We start from the raw sequence: 10,108 nt of genomic DNA, 5'->3' as shown, positions 1-10,108 counted from the left end.
AAGGAACTGCCTCTGGACGGTGCAAAGCTGGGCATGACTAGATTTGCCTCGACGGTGATCATCTTGTACATGCACTATGGCTGATCAACCCCTGTCCTCTTCCCTGATATACTGATGCTTTTAATCAAGTCACAGCCAAGTATTACTGGTCAGAGCCACTGTATATATGTGTGCTTGGGGGCTTTATATTTGATCGTGTATTATATTGCTCAGGAGGCAATCTACTTGGACAGTACTTCACTTTTGCTGAGGGAGCCACCGTCATCATGAGACAGATGAGGAAACCTAGGAGTCAACTGAGTTAAGCAGTGTGTTCAAGGTCACCCTGACAGTGGCTCAGGTACAGGCACAGAGCCTGTCTGTCTATGGTGACAGAAAGGTGAATGTTCATATGGAAATGATCTGATCCACCCTCATAACCTCACAGAAGATAGGGTCCAGAAAACAACTCTCCTTCCTCATTGTTTACACCTAGAAATTCATGACATCACTTCTGCCCCTTGAAAGCAAGAAGGTATTTACTATGTAACCAGAACTTAAATGTTAGAAAGAACCTTCTTCTGTGTTGTCCAATAAAGTAGCCACTAGAAACGTGTGGCTATTGAGCACTTGAAATATGACTTATCTAAATTGAGATGTGATGTAAGTATAAAGTACACACTATATTTTAAAGACAGTACAAAAAATAAAATAATTAATAATTTAAAGTGTTGATTATATGTCTAATGATTATTTTATGACTAGATGATAATATTTTGTATATATTAGGTTAAAATTATTAAAATTAATTTCATCTGTTTCTTTTAACTTTTTAAATCTGGCTATGAGAAAATTTAAGATCACACATATGGCTCAAATTATATATGTATTGGGCAGCACTGTTCTAGATATTGCCTTCCAAAAACGTATTTAAAAATTTTTTACCACTTCTTATATTTAGTTGATATGAATCTTAAGTCTCTTTTAATTTAAAGATTTCTCTTTGATCTATTTATGGAAGAAATCAGGTTTGTCCTGTAGAGTAGTCCACATTCTGGATTGTTGATTTCACCACCCCCCCACTCTCCATGTCATTTAATATATTTCTTTGTACCCTGTATTACTGGGAACTGGTAGTTGTATCTAGAGGCTTGATCAGGTTCAGGTTTGATTATTTTGGTAGGAAAAATTCATTGATGGGTGTGTACTTTCATCAAGAGGCACTAAATACCTGATTGTCTCATTATTTTTGGTGTTAAGAATGAGTGGTGGATCCAGTATGATCATCCACTATAAATGTCCTCATAATATTTCCTTCACGTAAGCATTGTGTGTGCTCCTTATTTCATCAGGAGTTGCAAAATGATGATACTCTATCATTCCTTGGTTTATTAACTGACATACTTCTCTATAAAGAGAAGATTTCCCTTGTCAACTATCGATTTTCCCAAGGAACAGTAGATATTGTTAAGGGTGGAAAATTTTCAAGTGAGCCAACTAGCTAAGTCAGCTACAGGGAAGAAATATCTTTAGATACCAGAAGTTGACCTACTTTCTTGAGTGTGGTTTAGGAGGTGTATTGTATAAGTTATGAAGATGGCCAATGTCTGCTTCTGTAATCCACTTACTTGTTAACCAGAGTGTGGTACTAGGTGACATATTGTGCCAATGGCCAACTTCTGCTTCTGTAATCTGCTTGCTTGCTCTAGGCTTTATAACTGCCTCACTCTCAAACCCCGGGGCTGATCTCCTCTAACCCTGCGTGGTAGAGAGTCAGTCGCCGGCCGGCTAATAAAGGCTCATAATTAATCTCAGTTGGCTCCGTGGGTCTTAGAATCGTTCGCGCCATAACAATATAAGAAAAGCACAATACATATTTGATTCTTTCTTTTTATTTATCAGTTTCAGGAAAAAATAAGTCGGTTTTCTGTTATCCTCCAAATGTCACCAGCAAGTTCTGCCCCCACCCACAGGGGAAAGCATCATTATGAACTCATGAATTTTAAATTTGAAGAGATATGAGGTTTCCAGCAATTGCAATTTTTGTCTTTTTTAATGCTTGGATTTTTCCCATCGACTCCTGAGTCCAAATGACTCGAGCTCAATAGTCTTTGCTAGTTTCTTTATTTCCTGAAATGACAAGATATTTTAGGCTAATCTTGTACATTTTCGGCCACAGACCTGGAATTAGCTATTCCTCCAAGGACGCCCTTTGGAGATTTTTTATTTTTATTTTTTTAACTTGGAACAGATTAGAGATGGCGAGAAGTAATCTGACTCTGGATAGATTTTTAAGGCAGAGCCAAGACGATCTGTTGATGGGTTTGATGTGGATATGAGAGAAAGGCAAGAATGATTCCAGGATTTTCGTTTCAGCAACTGAAAGGATGGAGTTGCCATTCGCTGAGATAGAAGATGTTTTGCCGGTTGTAAAATAAGAGTTCTGCTATGGATATGTTAACCTTGAGATACCTATCTCAAGGTTAGATGTTGAGTAGGCAATTGGATGCACAGGCATAAAGTTCAGGGTCACTATCTGTGCATCTGGGAGTCATAAATGACATATAAAGAAGAGGGTCAAGCACTAGGTCTGGGAATTCCATCATTTAGAAATATGGAAGGAAAGAGGGAACCAACAAGGGAAGTTGAAAAGAAGCAAGTTGATAAGATAGGAGGAAAAAGAGAGAATTGCATCTCTGAAGCCAGGTGAAGAAAATCCTTCAAAAGGGAAGGAGGGATCAACTGTGCTAAATGATGCTGATGGGTCAAGTAGGGTGAGGACTGTACACACATAGCTGGCATAAGCAGTGTGGTAACTTGCTGGTCTGGTAACCTGATAAGTAGTTTGGAGGAGTTAGCACATAAGGGTCTTATTGTGTGTGCACGAGGAAGGCCATGAATATAAACCCTAAAAGAGATCGTTCTTATGTATGATGAAAATATTAACTCTGTTGACTGACTTGGGCCTGGTGCTATTTCGCCCAAAATTACTATTTCTGTCCCTACGAGAGGTTTAAACGCAAGACCAATTAGTTTTGCTTTGCCTCGTGGCCAAAATGAATTCCTGACTTTAATCATCTGTGATAATCACCTCTGGACATGACCTGAGGTAGTGTGGACAGAGCATTACAAACTCATCCATAGTCCTGGGAAAACAACTTGAAATGTCTGTCTGATTAACAAATGGTCCCTTGAATTCTTTCCTATGAAAGTTATTTCTCCTGTGTTAAATAAACTAAGACAAGCCATTTCCACTGGGCCTATTGAGTGGCAGGTGCTCAGGATGAGGTTGGAAAGCAATAACCCTCTTCCATGTTATAGCAATGCCTGGTTTACAAAGTGCTTTCTTGTGCAGTATCACATTTAATTCTTATAACAACCACATGATTGCCAGGCAATCCACATGTAAGCCAGGCAGATGACGCTGTCACCATTGCACGGGGGAGGGAACTGAGGACTCCAGTGGCTGAGGAATTGCTTTAGGGCACAGAGCTGGAACATCCGACCACCTATCTCCTCCTCAGTCAGATTATACTGGCTAACTCAGGCCTATTGCACTTCATTAAGAGAGCAGCAACCCAGGTCTGCTCCCCCATCAAGTCTTCCTGGTAACAGGAAGGAAAGAAGGACAATATTTAGCCTTCACTGTGGTACTTCAACAGCCTGAGGCTGCCCCCGCCACCCCCCAGTGTCTGAAAGTCATTAGCTCTGGCTAGAGCTCTGCTTTCTTCTCCGGCCCCTTTGGGATTGTCTGGTTTTCACAGGTTGTGCCTCACAGTTTGATGGAGGTGACAAGCCTATCAGGTCGTGCTGGATAACATCTACTTCTGTTAAAATCAAGTGTAGCTCCTTTTAAAACCAAGAGATTACAGCATTAGATGAAATGACATATTAGATAAAATAACAGATGGCTCCTCAGTTTGTGTTCCTGACATTATATAACTTTGCTTCCATTTCCAAGAATGTTCCAGAACTAATTTTAGAGACTGTAATTCACATATTAATGTTCTTAGTCAAAACAAATGAAATACATCTATATGTGATGCTTGGATGGGAGGGCATTAAAGGGGACATTTGGAGCCGAGGCAGTGGAATCAATGAAGCTGAATTTTTTCTGAAAGCTGATCGTTCCTCCTTTAAGATGTTTTAATGCCTGTAAAAAGGCACCGAGATGAGATCACTAGCATCCTCAAGCAGCAAACATATAGTGAGTATCTGAGAGCTTGCAGAATGTAGGGCACTGGTCTGATTACTGATTACACAGTAAAGCGCATTGACATATGACAGGTTTCATTGTTTCAGGTTAACTTCCAGCTTTCTAGCTCTATACACTTAATGAAGTTGCTAAAGACATCCTGAACTTAGAGGGGAGAAGGGGCAGATGAGAATTCCTCCACAAATCACATCTGACATTGTAGTCCTGAGGGCCAAGTATTATATGACAGTCTACATGAAGGAAAGGAAAAAAAGACTGTGGGAAAAATGGGCGGTGAAGCCGCACATGGTCTGAGTAGTTTTCCTTCAGTCCAACAATCAGTGTGTATCCAGAGAGGCATGCGGGGGGTGGGAGGGGAGAAGACAAGGGTAAGGGCCTGCATGCCCCTGGGAGCCCTCAAATCAGATAGGCTTCCTCAAAAGGAGTGAATACACATTTGATGAAGTATTGGTAAAGCCACTCTCCTATGCTCATGACGCAGATGTCAAAGTAAACTATTCATAGTCAATTTGGCAGTATCTATCAAAATTAAAAGGTAGACCTTGATCAAGCAACTTCACTGTTAAGGATTTGTACCAGTCTTGTAGACGTGTGCAAAGGAGCACACAGTACACACTGCAGCACTGTTTTTAAGAGCAAAGCTGGAAACAACTTCAATGGCTAAGAAGGGGCTTGATAAACACATTATATTATATTGATACAGTGAATTATTGTGCAATTGAAGATGATAATAAACTGAGATGCACTGATATGGAATGTGTTTCAAGACTTATTAAGTTAAAGTGTAAGCGTGTGCACATGTAAGCATTGTGCTACATGAATACAAAGAGGAAAGGTCTCTGCTCTCCAGGAATTTACAATTTAGCGTGGTACGGATGGTAACAATAATGCAATGGGGCAGTGTTACAGAAGGAGGTGGGTTGCAAGCTGCAATGGACCAGTGAAAAAACTGGGTCTAAAACTCTCTTAGCAAGTCTTCAGCTTACAGGAGGTAGAGCCAAAGCTGCTGATGAAATGAGGAGTAACAATTTCATCTCACTTGGCCAGTAGGAGTCATTTAGGAAAATGGGAGGAGAATGGGTAAATAATAGCAAGAGAAGGAAGGACTTTGTATGCTATAAGCAAGAGTTTAGGTATTGAGAACCCATGGAAAATAGTTATTTTTTTTTTAATTGAGGTAAAATTAAGTGTAGAAGTTGGTGAGTTTTGCTAAATGTATATATTTATGAAATTACCATCCCAATAAACATTTCTTTTGCCCTAGAAATTTCTTTTAGGCTCCCCTCCACTCAATCTACACCGCCCCTCCCCCGAGTCCACCATTGTTCTAATTTCTATCACTGAATATTAATTTTGTCTACTCATGAACTTAATGTAAAGGGAATCATTTAGGATCTTCTCTTTTGTGTTTGGCTTCGTTTGCTTAACATGTTTTTGAGATTAAGTCGTTAAGTTTGCCAGATAAAGTACAAGATGCCCAGTTAAATTTGAATTTCAGATAAACAACAAATAATTTTTAGTAAAAGTATGTTTCATGAAATATTTGTATTTTTATTTGATAAATCTGGCAACCCCAACCCATATTGTTGTGTTTTTAGTAGCCCATTTTTTAAACAAAATGCAGAGTAATACTCTAGTATGAATGTTCTGCCGTTTGCTAATTTTTCTCCTATTAATAGATATTTAGGTTGTTTCAGTTATTATGAATGAAGCTGCTGTAAATATTCTTGTACAAGTCTTTTTGTGACTATATGTTTCTATTTCTCTTGAGAGAAATACCTAGAAGCAGAATTACTAAGTTGTGAGGTAGAAATGAAATTTTTGTTATTAAGAAACTACGAATATTTCATTTTACATGCCCTGGAAGGATTTTGAGCAGAGGAGTGATGTGGTCAAATTTGCATTTTAGAAATATCCCTCTTGTGGCAATCTCAAGGAGGCATTACAAGGTGCGGCAAGACGAGGCAGGGAGGTTGTAAGAGGCCATTTCAAAAGTCCAGACAAAGATGATAGATTCTTGAATTGTGGTGGGGGAGAGGATGATAGAAAAATTTAGGTGTCTGGCTCAATAGGCTTCTTAATTAGTTATCAGCAAGAGGTTCAGGCTCTCCTGGCAGGTCATTACTGAGCACTGGTAGGGACAGTGTCTGCTTTATACACTAAGCTATATTTAGTATGGCGTCTGAACACAGAAGGCTACCAGTCAACATTTTTTTGCCTCACTCTTACGGCCCATGCCTCCGAGAAAAAACTCCTCCCCTACTTCTTGCGAAGAAGCACCTGGGAGTCTGAGACATCTAGTGAAGCACTGCGCGCATTCAGATGGGTAAGCCATTTCCTCCACACCTTGGGTCAACTCCACAGCAGTTGTAATTAGAGAGCTGAGAAAATGCCCTGGAGCTGAGAGTCCTTATTTTCCACATCACTGAAAGCATAGCTGTGGTTGCACAGGTGTGGGGACACAGGTCTGATTCCTTTAGATCTACTGACGTGTTTAGATCTCCCCCGGGTGCAAAGTAATCCAAAGCCTTGTCCTTTCAAGAGGACAGGGGATTCATCACTGGCGAGCCAGGGCAGCAGTATCATTTCTTCCTCCAATGATCTAGATAAAAATGGCTTCCTTTCCAAGGTCCACTGCTGCAAAGATTATGTAAGAGCTACAGTCCGAGAGGAGAGAGCTTAGTTATCTTGTATCCTGGAATTTTTGAGGCGAGAGTTTGGAGAGATACAGACATCAATATACATGATTAATGAGATAGTTTACTTTTTTAATCCAGTGCGTATTTTAAATTTATAGCCCATCTCAGTTCAGAAAGTACCGAATAGCCGCTCTCAGGCACTCTATTAAATAGCACAGGTCTAGAAAGACTGTGAAAAGGCTGTCCTCTTTTTACCTCTCTTTGATCCTTGGCTTTTGGGGGAGGTGACCTCCCACTTGCCTAGAATTTCCTGTAGGTTCTTCTCCGGGTTTCCTTCACTGCTTATTCCATTTCTACACACACAAAACCCTTAACAGATGTAGAATTTACAATGAAGACATGGTGGCTTTTTGAGCTCTGAGCTCAATTACATTAATTACGGAGCCTATTGCTCAGTGCTGGCTTCATTACCATACCAAAGCATGACTTGATTGCTCTTTAAGCACCTTTGAATTTTCAGGCCTAATTTACCTGCAGCCTCCAGCTCCTGAAATTCAAGCACCTGTGGATTTACTAGGATAGGTGAGAATTCACCGTGTGCTGAGGGCTTCCTTGCTCGGCCCTTCCTAGGCTCGTATTTTCCTTTTTCATTCAGCCACCTGAGATAATGGATCTTCGCCTTCCCTTTTTCCCTCCTCATGACACTCTCAAGCTAAGGAGCATTTCCTATGCTTTAGCACCACCTTGTGGTTTAAGAGGAAAAGTTGAGAAGCAAGCCTCATCCATCTTGGGATCATTGAGCATAATAAACAGCCTTGAAGGGCCATCTGGCTTTTGCTGTCTCCTTCAGTCTGAGAGGAAATGAGATTTGTCATTGAATATGGAATATCTCCTACAGGCTAACTTGCCTGCTGAGAAATCAGGCAGTGTAGTGGGTCCAATTTGAACTAAGCAGAGAGTCATGCAGAAACACAAAACCAGGTTGCTACTGTTCTATTATTTAAATTGAATTGTGTCCACATTTCACAGATGACTTGGCTCAGCCAGAGAATTTGGCATCTACATCTGCTGTTATTGCAAAATGTTGAGCTAATGTTTTCAGTTGCTCCAAGTCAGGAATTATCTCCTGGCCATCGATGATAGACCCTGGAAACTGCATTCAATTCATGGATTTGCAACCCAACCTACAGCTGAATTTCACCAACAAATATGTTGGTTTGGCCGGCATAGGCTGAAAAGAAAAGGCAATGGAAAACAGATAGATGGGGCAGAAGCTTTACCAATAGACATAACTTCACATACTTCCTGTTATCTTGCGCCCACACTCCTTAATCCCTTCATCAATTTACTTCTGCTGGGAAGGTGTATGAGTTCGCAATTTCCTTACTGGTCCAGAGAGGCCAATTGATTTGCCTGTGGTCACACCGTTAGTTACTGGCAGAACCTTATCAGCGAACTTATCATTCTTAATGATTGACTACTTCATCAGACAAATTTCCTATTAAAAATAAGTCTCAAAAAAAAAAAAAGAAAAAAGAAAAAAGTCTCGGGGCTCCTTTTTTGTCTTCTGACCACCCTGAGGCTTTCCCATGTAGTTCTGTGTGTCATGCTGTGTCTCCTGTTTCTAGGACCTAGGCGGATTGTGTTAGGAACTTCACTCCCATCACGTGTTCAGTAGCCTACTACATCTTGACAGGACTTCCTAGCTAAGGAGGAAGAATATAAGTGTTTAAATGCGGAATTGGAGGCAAAAACAGCTGATGTGGTTCTACAAGCTGAGGAAAGAATAAGAGATCCACAAGAAGTACGATCTAGGCCTATTTTAACACAAATTAAATCGTGTGAAGAGGAAAATGATTACAGCTTAAGAGGTCTATTATCTGAAGGGACAATTCATCTACATACAGCCAAGGATATTGCTATTCCAGAGGATGTTTTAGACTTTCCTCTTGCAAAAACAGCAAAATTTAGACTTTCCTCTTGCAAAAACAGCAAAGGGCAACTGGAAAAAGGCTTACCTGATTATACAGATGATGATATTTTGTGTGGTGTTAGTAAAGACATTGAAGCAGAAGCACAAATCAGATTTCTAAAAGCCAAACTCCATATTATGCAGGAGGAATTGGATAATGTTGTATATGAATGCAATAAAAAAGAGGATGAAATTCAGGATTTAAAGTCTCAAGTAAAAATATCAAAGAGTGTATGAGACAGCAGCGGACAATTAATTTGCAACAGTCTCAAACAGAAAAGTATAAAACTCTTTTCGAAGAAGCAAACAAAAAATGTGGTAGATTACAGCCAGAGCAGTCTTCAGGAGAAAAAGAATTAGAAAATAAGACTACAAAAACAAGCTTGCCACTAGTTAAAGTGCCATAGAAGTTCACTTGAATAGAGCTCTAGAAGAAGAAAAGCATAAATTGGAGCTAAGTAAATTAAGGCAAAATAACAAAGATACAGAAAATGAAGAACGCCAAAAAAAAAAAAAAATCAAAGTATTGAAATCAGAAAATAAGACGCTAGAGAAACAGAAAGGAGAAATAATGATAAGGTTCAAGAAACAATTAAAATTAACCGATGTTTTTAAAAGGCAGAAGCGCATTGAAGCTACCAAGATGCTGTCTTTCATTGAAGAGGACTTTATGAAGGCGCTTGGATGGGGAAATTCTTAAGTGATCTACTTGAATTCGTCTTTATAACTGACAGTGTGATGGATATACATTTTATTTAACTTAAGTGGTAACGGTTTGAATTATTTTTACTCTTAATAAGAAATGATGATATTTGATAATGAAATCAAAATCATTCTAAAGAATTCCCTGTTTAGATTGGGGGAATGCAAATTTAATACATAATTATTAGAAAAAGGAAATTATTTGGAAAAATAAAGCAATAGGAATTTTAAGAACAGTCATCAGAATTTTGCAGAACATCAGAACCTTAGCTTGATTGTGGTAATATTACCATGCATTCACATATCAAATCATCACATTTTACATCTTAAATATATACAATTTCTATTTCTCAATTATACTCATTGAGCTGAATGGGGGGGGAAGAATCTTAGGGGACCTCTTTAACTACTGTTATCAGTTTAGATCCAAATTCTACCATTCATTAGTCTGTAGCTTTGGCAGAATGTCTATTCGTGGTATTTCTGTGCCTGTTTGCTTTTGATTCAATGAATTAATAACAAAGAAAGGCCTTAAACAGGGCCTGGGACTTGCTAAGAATTCACTGATCATGATAATCAGGGCTGGGACTAAGTGAGGGT

At 39.3% G+C, this 10,108-nt stretch overlaps 1 pseudogene; it reads left to right on the top strand.

Annotated features, from left to right (window-relative positions):
• Nucleotides 1-6,429: 6,429 nt before the first annotated feature.
• Nucleotides 6,430-9,506, top strand: LOC120608953 (testis-expressed protein 9-like; annotated as a pseudogene).
• The last annotated feature ends 602 nt before the right edge of the window (nt 9,507-10,108 follow it).

Source organism: Pteropus medius, unplaced genomic scaffold, assembly GCF_902729225.1.
Source record: "Pteropus medius unplaced genomic scaffold, Ma_sr-lr_union100, whole genome shotgun sequence".
Lineage (NCBI taxonomy): Eukaryota > Metazoa > Chordata > Mammalia > Chiroptera > Pteropodidae > Pteropus > Pteropus medius.
The sequence above is the reverse complement of the archived record's forward strand: the minus strand, read 5'-3'. Positions and strand labels throughout refer to the sequence as shown.